The sequence below is a fragment of the Hetaerina americana genome, unplaced genomic scaffold, assembly GCF_022747635.1.
Source record: "Hetaerina americana unplaced genomic scaffold, ioHetAmer1.1.p SCAF_2, whole genome shotgun sequence".
NCBI classification, from domain to species: Eukaryota; Metazoa; Arthropoda; class Insecta; order Odonata; family Calopterygidae; genus Hetaerina; species Hetaerina americana.
In genome coordinates this window covers 38,837,946-38,855,554 of record NW_027286763.1, presented here as the reverse complement: position 1 = coordinate 38,855,554, position 17,609 = coordinate 38,837,946, and positions in this window count along the sequence as shown.

The following is a 17,609-nucleotide window of genomic DNA, read 5'->3' as shown; positions in this document are numbered from 1 at the left end:
GATTTGGCGGAGACAACACACAATGGGTCGCTTGGGCAAAAACCCTTGTCCTCAAACTAAGAGTTGCGGCGATCTCCAAGCCAAACCCTCATCCCTTCTTTCTCCCCCAAGTGAGCACTGTCTCCGGCAACGTCTGCCCCCACAAACTCTCTTCCCTCACTCCTCCTGGCATAACCCCCACTCTTCCTCCATATCGAATACTCGACCCTCCTTCCACCATGCCTATTCCCTCCCTCGCACGCTCAAGTTCATAAATTGGCTCGGCGACTAAAACGCATAACATCACCCCTGGGCGCCCCTGTGGAAACCGACCGAATCCTTCCCATGGAAGCAGCCTAGGGCCTCACTCTCCCCTCCACTATATCCCTCCCACACTCGGAGAGCCAATCCCTACCCTTCGTAAAACACGAGAGGGGGGTGTAGGGGCGTTGGAGCTTGAAGGGGATGAGGAGATAACTATGCAACGCTCCTCCCTCTCCAATACCCCTTTGCCCTTTCCCCAGAACGGGATGGCTGAGGGAGGGAAGGGCGCGGCTGGCGTCATTTCGGGGGCCAAGGAGGTGAAGGAGGGGACCTGAATACTTCCCATGATCCTCTGGGTACCATTATTATTCACCCACAACTTACAACGGCCAAGTTGTACTTCCTTCCCTCTCACTCCTCCTCAGGACTACTCCTCCGGCTAACACCTCCTGGATCCGCACCTCCTCTGGGTTGGAGGGCTCCCGTTGGGGAGTTTAGAACGAAGATGTGGGAGGGTGGGACAATCGCTGAGGTGGAAAATCCTGCAAGTATGACGGAGGCGGAAACTATGACGATGCCGAACTGTCGCGATCAAATTTGAGCCCGCGTATGTCGCGGGGCGGAGCGAGCGGCGAGTGAAGCGAGTGGCTTTTCCCTTAGAGTTGAAAATGCGTGTTGACTCCTGAGGCGGCTGGGTGTTCAGCGCTCGAGTTCGTTTCGTTGCCCCGTAAAAGGGGAATCAAGATAGCGTGAAGTCAATACGCAGAAGATAAAGGGAGAGAATTCCTGACAATGAAATGCTCAAAATGTGGGTGATGACGGCGTTTAATATATGATTTGAACGCACAAAAATTCTCTTTCCGCATCACTCAGTTTCAAGGATGTTCAATATTTATTCTGACTTGTCTTTATCCAGGAAAATTAAATGGAGGAAACCATAATATTTTATCAAACTTTAGAAGAAATTGAGTACTCACATATTTTTACGGTAAACAGACTTTTGATTGGAATATTATTCTGAATGATGTGGCCAACGTCATGGAATCTTTGATTTGCAAACCATTTAAATATAATAAACTTTTCATCCATAGAATTGTAGAACATGTGGCTAGTGCGCAGTACAATAGTTTCGAGAAAAGAAAAAACTGTAGGGTGAATTACTTTAACATTCTAAGTAATACATGTAAATCAAAGGTGTACTTGGCCATAGTATAAATAAGCTGTGATATTTTGAAATGGAAATTTCAAAAGTTAAAACTTATTCCTTAAGGTCACTCCTTATTAAGAAGGTTATAGTATAATTGTGAAATAATTGATCGACACAAGTATTTGGCGAAGAACTAAAAATTAATTGATAATAATTTATGTAAAAAATAAAACTATTGGGAGGATAGAACATATTATATTTTGCACAACTGATTTTCAAAATTTAGGTAAATTTAATTAAATATGCATGTAGAATTGCCATACAAATTTTAATGAAAAAATATAGGAAATCAAAATGATTGCATAAGTTCTTCAATTTTTATAAGATGCCATTAGCTCCATTGATTCGTGTACAAACAGGTCCATAGTATGTATTAACAGTTAACGAATATTGATAAAAACAAAATACTTGATTCTGTATCCTCCGAAAACATGCTAAATTCAGTTCATGAAAAAAATCATCGAACACCTTTATTATTTATATGGCTGCGTATAACCTTTATTATTTTGTTCTCATGAGCAAATCAATGGAAATGTTTTAACTGGGTCTCATCCTGGGCAAAAACAATTTTTTTATGCACTAAAGTACTAACCTTAGACTTTTATAATTTAGTTATTTCATGCCAATAAAAACTTTTAAATATGGCATTTCATGAGAAACAAAGTATTGGAAAACCTGTAAACATTTTTTGATGAAATATTGCTATTAGTAAAATAGCACACAACGTCTTTTTGGATTTCGGTTCCTAAAATTTAGCGAAATAAATGATTTCATTTTCGTAAAACCAATGAAGCTCTTTTAGGCGTGGCTATTTTCGGATAAAAACTATGAATTTCAATTAACAATATTTTGTTGGAACTTCTTGATATATTTCATGACTTTTATAACTAATCAAATACTAAAAAATATTATTAACTAGTCATAATATTTATAAATAGCATTAAATAGTCATAGCATTTAAAAATAAAACAATTGTCGACTCACTGTATAAGACAGAACAGTATTACAGTAGTGCACACAGAAAGCATTCGTGATAAACCTGTTTTACAGATTGTACTATATATCCTTTGCTCTTCTTCCAAGTTCACTCTGAAGAGAAAACATTTTAAAATTTCAATAAACTTGGCAATCTCGGAAGGGCATCCACCTAGACGGAGCCGCAATCATGCACCTACCCCGAAAAACGGCGGGATACTTTCGCCATATTTGTAATACCTACTGTCTCCGGAGTGCAAGGCGTAATAATTACGCTGTGCACTCCGGAGACGCCCATTTCGGAGGAGGGAACCTCTCTGACAAACCTGCTTTTGCCAAAGCTCGGTCCCAAGAGAGAGAGAGAGAGAGAGAGAGGGGGGGGGAAGGGATGGAGCGAGGGGAGGGAAAGAGGGCGCGGAGCGAACAGACGCGACCGCCGTCCTTTTACCCTCCTCCCGCCACACACTCCCTATCCCTTCCAACCAACCCCCCTCCCGAAGCCTACTCTTCCACTCCCGTCTCAAACTCCTGCTGTTTGCTTTCGCGTCCGATTGTCGCAGCGCCCCTACCCTTACCCCACACTTCAACCCCGTCCCATCCTCTTACCCTCCAGTCCCCGCCACCCCTTAGCCCCGCAACGAAACTGCTCGCAACGTATTTGTTAACATTTTAGGAGACGCCCGAGGCGCGATGATACGTACTTTCGGATGCATCCGAACTCACGAGGATAGAGTAAATACGGATTATAATACAATCGTCGAAAACCCGCCCGGCCTCTACCCATCCCGCGCCCTCCTCTCTTTCTCTCTCTCTCGCCTCTTCGCCGACGCCCCCCGCCTTTCACGCACCATCCGCCATTCTTTTGTCCCATTTCCTCCCCCTCCTTCTTCCTCAACTCTCTTCTCCTCTCTCTTTCTCTTTCCGGAGAATTTGCATTCTCTCTCCCTCCGTTTCGCGGAATATCAACCCCCCTCCTTTCGAGCTCAACCTCACCTCCTGGTCCTTCCCCTTTCGCGCAGTCCTCCCTCCTCACTTTTTCCCGGAACGACACCCTGGAGTAAAAAGGGGTTTTCCATTTTCATTTTTCTCTGGAGCAGATGAGAGGACATACATGCAGAATGAATGGGGGAGCGGGAGGGAGGGTGGAAAAATGAACGGAGCCCGCTTTATTGTGATGAAAGCAAATGAGGAGAGGAGAGAGAGCGGAGGGAAGGGAGAAGAGAAAACAAGAAGAAAGAACGATCGAAGCTAGAGAGGAAAATAGAAGAAGGAATGAGAGACAATGGATAGATTTAGAATGGAAAATGAGGAGGGAGGAGTTACAATTTGGGGAAAGTGAGTTGTTTGAGGAGGAAATAAGGGCGGGAGGTTGCTGAATAGTATCGGGTGGGGCATGGGAATGGTAGGAATTGTGTAATCCGGGTAGGAGAGAACGAACTCAATTGTGAAATGAGCCGGAAGGTAGCGGAGACGACAGTTGTGTTGACGAGGGCATTGAGGGGAGGGGGGAGTTGAGGAAGAAGGGTGTGGGTTCTCAGTGGAAGGAGACAGGTTATCTCGATTAAGAGAGGGGAAACGAAATATCCGAGTTCCTCCAACATTGAACCTTTGACGGTTAGGGGATATTGTACACAGGCCCAAAAGATGTCCACTTATACCCACCGTATAAAGAATAATGTTTTTTAGAGTAGAGGCATCCATTCGCTTTAACAGAATGTTTAAAATAGTATTTAATTCTATCTTTTTCCATTTCAGAAACCTAAGACGCAGGAAAAATATAGGCAATGGTCCTAAATGTCAAACCATAGGATAAAAAAGAGATTTGAGATGGAAAAGGCGTCAGGATCTAATAGGTCTATCCTTGGTAAAAAAAGTGACGTAGAGAATACTAAAAGAATACGGCGTCTAACTTTTAAGGAAATGATGATGATGTCTTTAAATGACACCAAACGTTTTAACACTTTCAAAATCTCATTCTAGAAGTCTAGAAGAACGTTCAATATTACAAAACTGCAAAAATATTGTTGATTTATATTTAAACCAATGCGTAAATCACACGAAAGTGTATAAAAAATTAAATATAAGCTTGTAGATCCGATGAATTATGTAATTTATGGAGTCCTTTCACGATGTCACCGAACATCCAATCTCGTGCGGATGTTGTGCATCTTCAGGGCCACCCGCCTCCGACAAATCGGTTGACCTTGATCCAAGAAAAACTGGAAAATAAGATCTAATGGAGTACATTTTAACGCTTTCTATTACCAAAATATAGATTGGAACCGAAATTATAATTAAAATATCATGCCATCTACAGAAATGTATGTTAATGATTATTAAGATGCTTACTTGAGCAATACTCAATGAATCAACGGAGTATGAAACTTCTTATGCTCAGAGGTTTCTCCAAAAACACTGCAAATTTCCCTATGAAACACGGTTGATGTTTACAGGGCATGCAGCATCCATGCATAACACATTGTTAAGATAACCTTGTAATGCACACTTTCTATGCTTGGGACGGAAATGCATATGTTGTCTGATATGAGTTTCCAAAAGTGAGAAAACCTATACGGTTTCACGTACGTTTAATACCCTACAGAAGCTTGGAAAATATATTGTATATTAATATTAAAGTCTATCATGATGCAGTGAAAATCTGTTGTTGTGGTCTGTAAATTAAATATGAATATTGATCAAAAAACAGAGGAATGTGAGTTCCAAGTACTAACAAACTGGTGCTGACTATTAGACAAATATAACTTAATTGGTGATTATTTTACGGTCACCAAGTACTAGTGATGTATTGAATTAATTATTAAACAATTATAATGCCTATTAAGCAAATTGGTTGCAAATCGTGCAATATATAATATAAGTCCAAATAGTGTCATAAGTTGCATTTTTAATCGTTCATTGATGTTGATAAAACTGCTATTTAAGTTCTGGAACATAAAAATAAACAATTCCTATTCGTGAAAGAAGCAATACATGACAAGGACTCTCCTATTCTTCTTTATTTTTATACTTGTCAAGCTTTTCCAAGGTCCCGGGCAATGTGGATGAATTTTCAAAATTATGCCGATGCCTCACTTTTATCTCCCAGTAGTTTCAGCTCAATAAAATCATCTCCGCTATTAAGTCCCAGCCGTATTCTCACTGCCTCCTCCGTTGCCTCAAATGTCTCCTGGGAGATTTTCACCTAATTTTTAGTGAGCAACTCACAGACGCAAAAACTCTGCTCAGACGTACCTTGAGAAAATACTAATGTGTAGATACATCTTTTAATTGAAGATAATAATGAACTGTATTACGCTGAATGCCTTTTAAAGAATGTTGTTCATTTCCGTAGAACAAAATAAATATTTTGAAGGAATTTATCTTTTACTTTAAACTTGTTCTGAGAATACTTTATGAACGATTTCTCCACCAAAGTATTCCTCATTTCGTTTTAAAATTTGTGAAAAGTAAAATATAAACTTTAAGAATCAGAGAGTATTTATGATTTGGCTTAATAAATTGCCCTGAAAAATCGAATCAAATTTTATGCATCAACTGATCTTCATAGAAAGTCTTTCTATGAAGAATTTCTTGAAATTCATTTCTTGGAGAGTAAAAAATATCTTTTGTGGAGGCTTGCATTCGTAAGTTTGTGAAATATCTTTAAATGAACCTCAAATGCCACAAGGGAGTCGACAAGTTTTTAAGTAACTTTAGAAGCTCAATTTTACATGCTATAAATAACAAACCCAAGAAATAATGTTCCTCTTAACGTAATCTACTTTATCCACCCACTTTTGGGTGGATAAAGCTTTTAATATTTAATAGTCATATACGTTGAACTAATAAAAAAGTAGCTTTTACTCGGAATTGTAGCGGTAGTCAAGCAGCAACCAATCTAATGTGTTAAGAATTAACTTAAAAAGGTTCACAGTATTCTAAATGATTCATTTAGTTTGAGAATTACTACAGCACTCTAAATAATTTGTCAAGTAAAACAATTGAAATGAAAAATTATGTATTCGCGCGATATTTAAAAATCTCTAAACTTGCATATAATACACAAATGTCTCAAGGACATTGTATTTCCTTGATATTACGAAATTTTTTCTTTTATTCATGAGGATTTTAAATTTGGAATTATTTTATATTGGGGTTAAATGTTTGATTTGCCAAATCATTTTTGATAGAATATCAAATTAAAAATGTTATTATTCTATTCTATAATTTATAAAAAGGGAATGTACCTTCGTAAAACCAAGAATTACAAGAGTTGCGGACAATGGATTAATTTAATTGACGGCATCCAGTCATCAAGTAATGCCATTGTCTTATATTTCTCGTATCTCAATAGCTACCATAACCAAATCTTACTTCATTTAGCTGCTGGCACGTACTGTCCAACATGGCTTATATATCGAGTAAACTTGCTGATTTTACTGTGGTAGTATTTCTAATTATATGTTTATTAACCATTCGCTACCCAAAACGCTCTCTGGTATAGAGCCTTGATCTAGTAACCATTACATACCTATAATAACCAATTACATGATATCGCACCATGGCAATACACTAATATCTTTCCTTACCATCAGATTATTAGTAAAATAGACCCACAAATTTGGTTTGAAAAGCATTGATTAATAGAGGAGAAATGAGTTTACATAACAAACGAAAGTTAATTTTTCTTGTTCTCTCGTTAACTTTGAAAAATATAATATTGCTTTTCTCTGGAAGTGAAAAAAATAACGCGGCAAATTAAAACATATTGTTTTCTGGAAGAAACTGGTGTATTTATCTCCGGCAATGGTACGCTCCTACGGAATTCCGTCATTTCTGCAACATCATTCAGTTCGGAGTATGTTCAAAGATTAACGATAGACGTATCATCATTAAAACTACATCTCGAGGTAGGAAAGTCCCACCCCTGACTGGAATGAATCCATAATTTTATTCGAATTTTCATTAGGACATTAAAAGCAAAGGACTTGATTAATTTCAAATTTTGATTTACTTGATATAAAATTTATCATTTAATTTAGAGTAACTTGGAAACGAAACATTAGTGGAGCTGAGAATGTGTCAGACAATTTCAATGAGTAAGTTTTACAATATTTAGCAAGATAAAAAGAAAAGAATGTCGATTATAATTACGTATAACTTCTACCGTCACATGATGAAATAGATGAGTGAGATATAATTCTCGGGTAATTAACATTTAGAACAACACAAAATGCAATGCCATAAGCTGCCCAATATTTAGCTACAAAGCAAATGTTAAATACTCTTGCACGAATAAAGAAAGAACATATTTAGGGAATAAAAATATAAAATAAAAATTCTATGACTACAGATTGAAATGTATTCTGAATGCAAAGCGAAGAAACAAAAATTTGCCATATAAGTTGTAGCAACCAAAAGTCATTCGATTCGATCGGAATTCCTCGAGGATTTTGTATCAAACCATTTCATTCAAAGGGACGAGAGTGAATCTGAAAAAAGTAAGAGTAGATGGCAGTGAAATAGGAGCCAAGGGAGCGAAGGCATATAAAAGGGGAGCATCATAATGGGGCGTCGGAGAGTGGGCGTTGGCGGGAGGACCCGAGACCAAAGGACGGGTGAGTGGTAGGATAGCTGGAGTCTGGAAGAACGAAGTAGAGAGAGTAAGAGTATTTCGAAGGAGAAGATAAAGTGTCTTAGTAGGAGGTGAAAGAGAGTGTATATCTCTGAATTTAAAAGAATTGGTAAAACGCCTCTAATTCCTATTCCCGCGCAATCTGTGGAGTTTTTAATGTAGCAGCGAGAGGAACAGGAAATAAACTTCATCTCCTTACTTGATATCTTTGCCATGACTAGATACCGTGAACCCTATATCCCCTAAACGCCCACAGACGACTATGAAGGCATGCGACGGTCGTCGGGTGGCCTGTGTTGCGTGCAATGAATGAATTGATAAATCAGGAACACGCATCGCTGTTTCCAACTAATTTTCAGAAGATCCATAAGCCGCATTTCTTCTTAAAAAAAGTTCAGTTACCCAGCCTCTCGGAATAGTGAAACATTAAGATGGTGACTTATTTTTTCCCAGTAATTTGAGCACCAAATTTAAAGATAATTGACTGTAGAAAATTATATACATATTCATATTTGAAGCGAATAATAGTTATTGCACGGATTAATTTGAATGACAGTTTCAAGTAAACATTTTATAAACTTATGAAATGTTTACTTAGTCAAATTGGATACATTAACCCATAAATGCTGTACTATTATTTCGTTTAAGATAGTTAAACTCTCAATAACTTTCTAGAAGCACCGTATTTTCCTTGTTTGATATTCATGTCACTTAATTTTCTTTCTATTTCACCGTTGAGTTGGCCTGGGTCTACTCGTAAGCTATATTCATTTAATTCATATTCTCATTCTACGAGTATATCTAACCTTGCTGGTTTAATAGTTTTACCATACTGTTCTTGTATATACTCCCTCCATCTACCTTGGATCGTCACTACCCCAATAATATTTTTCCCGACTTATCTCCGATTGTTAATAGATAATTTCCCTTCTTGCATCCCGATGTCTTTTGACCTTCTTATATGGCACATCAATTCCACAATTCCACCCATCCCCTGTAAACTTATCATGCTTACACAGCGTCTTCCACGACAGTTCCTTTATTTTGTTATTTCCCCGTCTCAATTTATTTTTAAATTTCTTATTTACAACACTTTGTAATTCCTTCTTTCTAACTCTGTATTTAGATTCTTCCATTTCTTCCTCGCAAATATCTTTTGACTTATCTCATCCGTTATTCACGCTTTCCTTATCCCATTCCTATATTTCCTCCCCTTCCTTAACTTTTTGAATCGGACGTTGCACTAAATTGCAATTAATTTGTGTTTGTAGTTTGTATCCGCTCCGTAAAATATGAAATGTGATCACGCTGTTCCTAAACCTGTGCTCACAATAATTTAATTAACTGATACCTTTCTGAATCGCTTAGCATTTTCCATGTGCACCTACACCTTTTGTGGTGCCTAAACCAGGTGTTGGTAATAATTAACCCCTGTATCCTGCAGAACTCAATTGCTTTCTCCCCGGGGTCATTCCTCGTGCCTAAACCGTAATCCCTCACCACATCGCCATCTATTCCATCGCCTACCATCACATTCCCATCCTCCACCAATATCAAACGTTTCCCAGTAGGAACACGCCCTATTACAGTAGACGGATTGTAGATTCTATCTTCCTCTTTATAATTACTTGGTCGTATATATACCTGAACATGGGCCAACTTCTTCGGTTTTACTTTTACTTCTACTTGTAACATTTTATCAGTCATTTACTCTATGCTTGCTACGTTTCTTTCTTCCGTTTTGTTCAGTACTATATCCATTCCTCGTTATTTCTCGTACTATCTGATGTGACTTTAATTTGTAATTGTTACTCCAAATATCCCCGCTATGACTTTTCTCTGCAGTTTTCACTTTAATAATCCCTGTAAACTTCCATCTCACCTCGTGTAGCCCTAAAACATCTGAAATTCCTCTATCCATTCCTCGCTTTACATTCCCTCATTTTCCTGCCTAATCATTGTGCTAACATTCCAAGTTACTGGTCTAACAAATTCAACCTACTTCAGTTTTATGCGCTACCTTACTGCTGACAATTATTTTTTCCAAGGGTTTCGTGATATGACGACTGCGAAAGACTTGCCCCTCCCGCTGCCAGGCGGCACAACTTCGATTTGGTCCAGTTTCTGCCAGGACTCATTTTCTCTTTAGTCTTCATCATAAAAATATTGGGATTAATGTTTGAGGTGGTTTCTCGCTGCCATCCCATATAGAAATATATGTTTCTCTACTAAACTTCTACTTGCCTCTATTCATGTGATTCTATCCCATACCCCTATGTGAACATCAGTTTTCATCGTTTGTAGGTTTGGGTGAGATGTTTATCTATATCTCGAAAAAATAAATATACATATATATACACAAATATATATTAGTATATATATGTATAGAAGCCCTAGATTGAGGAAGTCAACCTAGGCTGGAATCGGACCTACGACCTCTAGGTTGAGGCGAGGACGTGACCGCGCCACCACTGGGGCTGTTATTTCTGTGTATTGTACGAGTAATCGTAACGCGTAGGAAATCCGTTCAGAAACTTCACGCGCGTTTTATTCCATGAATATACTTCAATTATAAATTATTTGGAGTCCCTTTCAAACTAGTGTCCTATTTTAACTATATACCTATCCAAACGTTGTATTCGCTTTTTGAAATAGTCCTGGAACACTTTTTTCGGAATGCTTTTATGTTCCTCAGTCGATTTTTACTCTTTAACTGGAATGGTGGCGAATCTTATTCCTTTGAGTGAGGTTTTAAGTTTGGGAACAGATAAAAGTCACATGGGGCCAGATCTGGCGAGTTAGATGGGTGGGGAAGCGCAGCCGTGTTGTTTTTGGCTAAACGAGATCAGAGGGACGAATGAGCCAGCAGGTTGTCTTGGGGAAAACCCACTCAGAGCTGCTCCAAACTGCGGGCAGTTTTCACCTGATTCTTTCTCGTAGGCATTTCATAAACATCAGGTAGTACTCTGTGTTGACTATCTGGCCTGATGCACAACCCCCTTTGCATCGAAAGAAATAGTCAACATCAACTTGACATTTGTGCGAACTTGACGCGTTTTATTGCAGCGGAAGGATATTTCACCTACCAATTTTACAGATTGCACTTTTGTTTCAATATCATACACATAAACCCATGACTTTTCTCCTGTTATGATCTTTGACAAGATGGTTACATCCTCTGTAGCTCGATCAAAGAGTTCCCGACACACTTGAACTCGAATTTGTTTCTGGTCTGCTATCATCTTCATCTACATTTACATCTACTTAATACCCCGCAAGCCGCCACAAGGGCGTGTGACGGGGTGTGTTAACCGCATGCTATAACCACAAATTCATACATCCACAAAAAAACATGGCATACATTCATGCATGAACACTCTCATTTTGCAGTCAGTATTTACGATATTCTTGTATGAAATTTTTCTTCTTCCTATTTCAAAATGAATGCAAATTTTGAATGCCCCCTCTTGATGTTCCACATGGTTTTTAAATGATGATAAAGCAGCTTTTGTATTTGATGTTATCCTAGAAAAACGCTTGGGATTTATCAGATAATGGGAAAGATTTATTCATTTCTCATTCAATTTTAGTTGCTTTTCAGGTGTAATAGGGCTCAAAAGCCGTCTATATATATATATATATATATATATATATATATATATATATATATATATATATATATATATATATATATATATATATATATATCTATATACTACATCTACTTAATACCCAGCAAGTTGTATATATATATACTACATCTACTTAATACCCAGCAAGTAGTATATATATATACTACATCTACTTAATACCCAGCAAGGGCGTGTGTTAGGACACCACCCGTAATTTAGAAAAGAAAAAAAAACCGCATACAATAACCACAAAATCATACATCCACAAAAAAATACATGGCATACATTCATGCATGAACACTTACACCCCACACACATGCAAACACTCAATCTACATCTTACATACACATGCACCTGAAAGTATACCTAACAGCTTTGCAGTGTTTAACTTTGCTCCGACTTGTAAATTCAATGTTTTTAATATTTCTAAAGTGACTTCGGTTTCTTACTATTATGATTTCTGATTGTTCGGGGAAAGAATGAGCATTTGTACCTATCTTTCATCAGGCGAGACCCAAAATTGGCGGTGACTCGATGAATCATCCTTAATGTTCCAGTCTTGATTTCATAGCGCGAACAAATTGAGGTGATAAATTCCAAAGAAACTGCGGGAGATACCGCAACAGTAACTTTTTAACGGAGTCATCCGCTAATGTGCATTTCAATGCAACAATTTCAGAGTGTAAAAATCATTCGACTTGACTGGGATCCCAGTCAAGGCGAATGATTTTTACACTCTGAAATTGTTGCATTGAAATTGAGGTGATATTTCTGCGAGTTTGCATACAGTCAAACGTCGATTTGTGCGAACGCAATCCATCTCTTTTCTGATGTGGGGATCATCAGTCGACCTTGACGGTCTTCAAGAACGTTACCCGTCTTACACTGATTGCCGCTCCTTTTTGAACCGGACAAATCGCTCATAACTATCGATGCGTGTCATTGCATCCTCGCCATAAGCATTGATGATTTAATCAAAATTTTTCTAGGAGGATTTGCAGAGTTTCACATAACAACGCTGTTCCTTCAAAGAGCTCAATTCCGCGGATTGGATTATTCGACGCATTCCAAAAACACCCATTTACATAAACGGTGGTAAATAATCAACAAAACGAGATTTCAACAAATTGGTTAAAGATGGTTCTTAGGGAAGTTTCCGCAGACACAAACCTTCAAGTAAATCAAAAAATAGCGAATTGGAGGCGTGTAATTCAAAACGTTCGCGAACCATTTGAGCAGACCACGGTAGATTAAAGAAATTCTCAGCAACATTTTACATGAAACTAAATTCGCAAAATAGTAACTCTTTATTTCATCATTTTTATTAATAAGTTAGTCCTTTTAAGTTAAATGTATGGCCATGTTCTTGATGGCGAATAAATAAGTAAATTGAGGTTTCATCGCTCCGATATTTCTTATAAGAAAAATCAAAAAACTCTTTATACGATTAGAGTGATTCAATGATATTCATCGATTATTTTTACCCTTGATTGGGAGCTAATCTCAATGGAGTCATTTTAAGTGCGTTTCTCACGTTTCTAATTTCTACACTTAAGTATCTCTGAAAAATCTGATAGATTTTCTCTCTATCTGATCTTTCCCCAATTTGATATTTTAATCTAGAATAGGAATTATGTACTCCAGGAGAAGAGTCAGTTAAGAAAACTGTTAACTTGAAATTCTGAAAACAAACTATGATGTACGAACCTTGATATTTTCCTACAAAAGGCTTTCTCTATTAGAGTAATTTACGGGAGGAAAATCGATTAAACGCCTTTTACTCTCTGGCATACGACAAAAAATACTTGTTAAAGTACCAGTGTGAGCAGCTGTTATAATTTAGATTTACTTACATCCCACAGCATGCCATTGAATGCATGATATATAATTTCCATATCATTGCTTCCGCCTAAGGAATTCACGATTGAAATCATTACCAGTTGTGGGAAGGGGGCATAAGGATTTTAACTAAAACACATTATTATCACTTTACAGCATAAGGTGAGATTTCATAAATGGTAACGCGTCTATTTCACGATTATTTAAGAATTAAGAGCAATTGAAGGCCCTTGCTGCGACTGAATTACTAGCGCCTACAGAGAAGGTAGAGCTGGGAGAGAAAAACAGGAAGGGGCAAGAGTTTCAGGAAGGAGAGGGGGGAACGCGAGGTGGCTGCCGATAGCGTTTTGAAGTGGATATAAGGAGGGGACGTTGAACAAGAAACTTGCGAAAGTGGAATCGAAGGAGTGGAAGTGCCGAGGGACCAATGAATAAAGAGGAAAGAAGGTTGTGCGGAGGTCGAGGGGGTAGTGGAAGCAGTGGAATGGAGAGCGTGGCTCCAGGAAAGGGGAGAGGGCGAGTGAGAGAGGGAGAGTAGACAAGAGAGACGAGATCAGAGACGGCAAGGGAAGGCGTTTGCGCATATAATGAAACTAAATTAACACAAAAGGTGCACGGACTGAAAATTCATGAAGAGAATAGCCTTGACAATAAAGCAGTCAGTGAGGAAACGGTGATGAATAATGCACCCCAGGAGTTCAGAGATTGCTGGATAAATAATCACACTATTACAAATTTAGGTTGTCAGTCGTAATTAATCCTCATCAATTTTGAAAATTAAGAATTCCATTGTTAAGACGATATGAATTTTTTATACATTTACCGATGGAGTTATACACTTTCGAATTACTACTCAAATAAGAAGAGCACAATGGATATTAAGGAATAGATCCTTGTTTTTGACAAAACATTTGACAATTTATTTCAGAGAATAAAGAGCCAGGAAAACATTCATAATTTCATGGTTGAAAATTGACTAAAGACGATAGTGATGTTAGTAATAATTAAGATTGAGGCCATTGTCTCTTATTTCACCTAACTACCAAAAGAGAATATAGGATCTCATAAAAATTATTATTAAGTTTTAATTATTTTTAAAGAAATGTAATGTATTTCAAACGTATTTGGCTGTGTACTTTAATTTTGTTTATTCGAGGAATTGGATTTCGCTATTTGCTCACTTAAAGTGAATATTAAAGTGTATAATGCAGTAATTTATCTAACATTCATAAATATCATTTTATGGCATTTAGCAGGTTCACGATATAATGCTACAATTATAGCAAAAATTGTCTCGTCTTCATTATGTGGGTGAAATTGCTCAAAAAGGAGTAAATTGGTCTCTATTTCATAACACCACACCAATAAATATTGTTCTATCGAGTAACTATGTGTACCTAGGATATATCCAATAAAATATTTCCAATTTTTCTAATGTCAATCCATGTCGAGAAAGGTTCAAGACCTGGTAACTACCAGAAACCTGGCTAAATTCATGGTTTGATGAAGTATTATTATGCAACCGGAATTGATCAAGAATCGTCTCACATTTGAAATATTCCATATTATTTACTTACTTCATAGATTAAATCGCGAATATCTTTTAGACATATGTTCATGGAATCCTAATTGGCTGCATACGCTATCCTGTATAATGGCTTTCTTTTTTCCACAACGAAGGCGAATTATGAAGATCACTAAAATCAAACCTGTTAATTTGGGTGTAAGCGAGGTATTCGCTAATTTAAATAGATCGTGTATTTGAATTTTGCCTTGGAAATGAATAGAATGGTAACTCTGGGGGTTTGACATATAGGAAACTGAATAAAACGGTTTATTGGATTCTTTTGCATGCAAAACCTTAAGAGGGGACAAAAAAGAGCAAATGTATACTCTTTGCTCATGCCAATTCAAAGAGTTATTGAAGTTACTGATTTTGCCCATTATTAAGGGAAAATAATGAGTTTTTATTTAAGGATAACACTGCATTAAAACGCAATTCAATCAGAAAAATACTCTCGTAACATGTAACTCTAATGGCCAACTAATGAACTATGCCGTTTCTTTAATTCTACCATTTATACAAAAAATAACCAAATTACATAACTTTCGAAAATTAAATTGTAAAGTAAAAAAGAGTAATTTCCATAATTATTTTGTTATTCACTCGTATTCCACTACACTTTAAATGAAAAACTTCATGCATTCATTTCATACGGTGCTTTTTTAACTTTTCCGATGACGTAGAGCGGAAGTTGCATTAAAAATGAGAATAAGAATTGTAGTCTGGGGGAAACACCTTTTCGGCTAAGTGTGAGTGGAGATAAGGGTGAGCTGTTGCACCCGCAGAATTTCAAATACGATGAGAGTGAGAAAGAGATAAGGAGGAAGAAGGAAGGGACAAGGGGAGGAAGGGGAAGAGGTTGGGAGGGAGCAGGGGGGGAAGAAGGAAAAGGAGCGTGATTGGGTTGAGGTGGAGAGGTGGTGGCGGGCGCATTGTGAGGCTATCCCGAGGGAGGAGACGTCCCCGTAGCAGCCGGCGAGAAAGTGGCCGACTGAGCAGAATTTTCAAAACTTCATGAAATAGAAGTTCCCGTCGGTCGCCGCCCCGCCTCCCCTCCCTTTACGCTTCCGACCGTCACATCCCTCCATATTGCCCCCTAACGCCATCCATCCTCGGTGAACCATCCACTTTCATTATTCTTGAGCTACCCCAGTTAAATAGTAAATATAATTTCAAAATCTCGATAGGATCCAAAATGACAATATTTTTCGCATCTACAAATCGTATATTGCAATTTTGAAACGTAATATTTATTGAAAAAATCTAAAAATATTTCAAAACAAAATATATTAATAAAGCCGTTATTATTGAAATTACCTGATGATGTTATACCATAACGAAACCTAGGTAGTAATAAAAGTGGTGTGGAAAGGCGAAGTATTTTAAATTTAATTTCAATATGAAGAATTTCCACCAAGTGACGCCAGAAACTGTTTCATTTATCAAAGCCGTTATTATTCTAAAGCTCGCGGTTTCTTCTCCAATCATTGTGCAATTAACATTCTTGCTGCTTCTCCGACTCCATTGCAAGGAATATGCTTTTAATAATGTGCTTTTGAAAAAAGATCCTGTGAGATAAGACTGATCCAATATATAGCCAAGGAATTATATGTGTTTTAATCGAAGATATAATTGAAGAGTGCTTTTTCTTGATTAAGTTATACATTCAAAGGTTTTGTACACTATTGATTACAATGATATACCCTCCATTTTAAGATACTTCAAGACATGAGTAATCAAATTGTTAAGAGCTTCTTAGTTTAGATTGATTAGGTTTTTGTTTAAGTACAAAGGCAAATAATGTTAAAGTTGAACGTTAACTTCAAAATTTCTACTAGATATCCGGAGAAATTTTGACACAATAACCTTAATATCCCTGACGGTATTTTCTCAAAATAGATTAATTTGCTCAGCCATAAGAAGGTGTTTCAAATAGTCAATATACATATCCCAGAGCTTAATTCTAAACGTCCCATCGCCACTAAGTAATACTTATCATCATTTTTTCTGATAAAGCCTTGCCTGTTTGAAAACGAAAAGAGTTCCACCTTCACTTGACACTACCCCACACTAATAAATGATGCCGCATTTGGTCGGTAGGAAAATGATCGCTTGAAGTCTTTTCACAGCAGTGAGCGATTCGATTATATTTTTATCTTCTTTTCGCCGTGCCGAGGCTGACAATAAAACTCAGCGCGCTGGCGGCAGGGGGTAAGAAGAAAAGGACCCGGGAGGGATGCTCGGCGCACCCTCGGAGGAGCCGTCGTTTCCACCGCAACCCACTACCGCTTTTTCCTTCCTTCACCAGAGCCAACCGCCCCACGCCAAGTCCTCCCTCCCTCCCAAAAGTACTACCATACGTGTGCCTCCCCCTTACACCTCCCACCCCACCAATCCCAGCCAGCCCCACGTCGGCCCTTTCTCCGCATTCCTCGTGGGACTCGCAACGGGGGGCCCACCGTTTCATTTTTTCCAACCACCCCCTCACTTCATCTCTTCTCTCTGCTCGCCGTC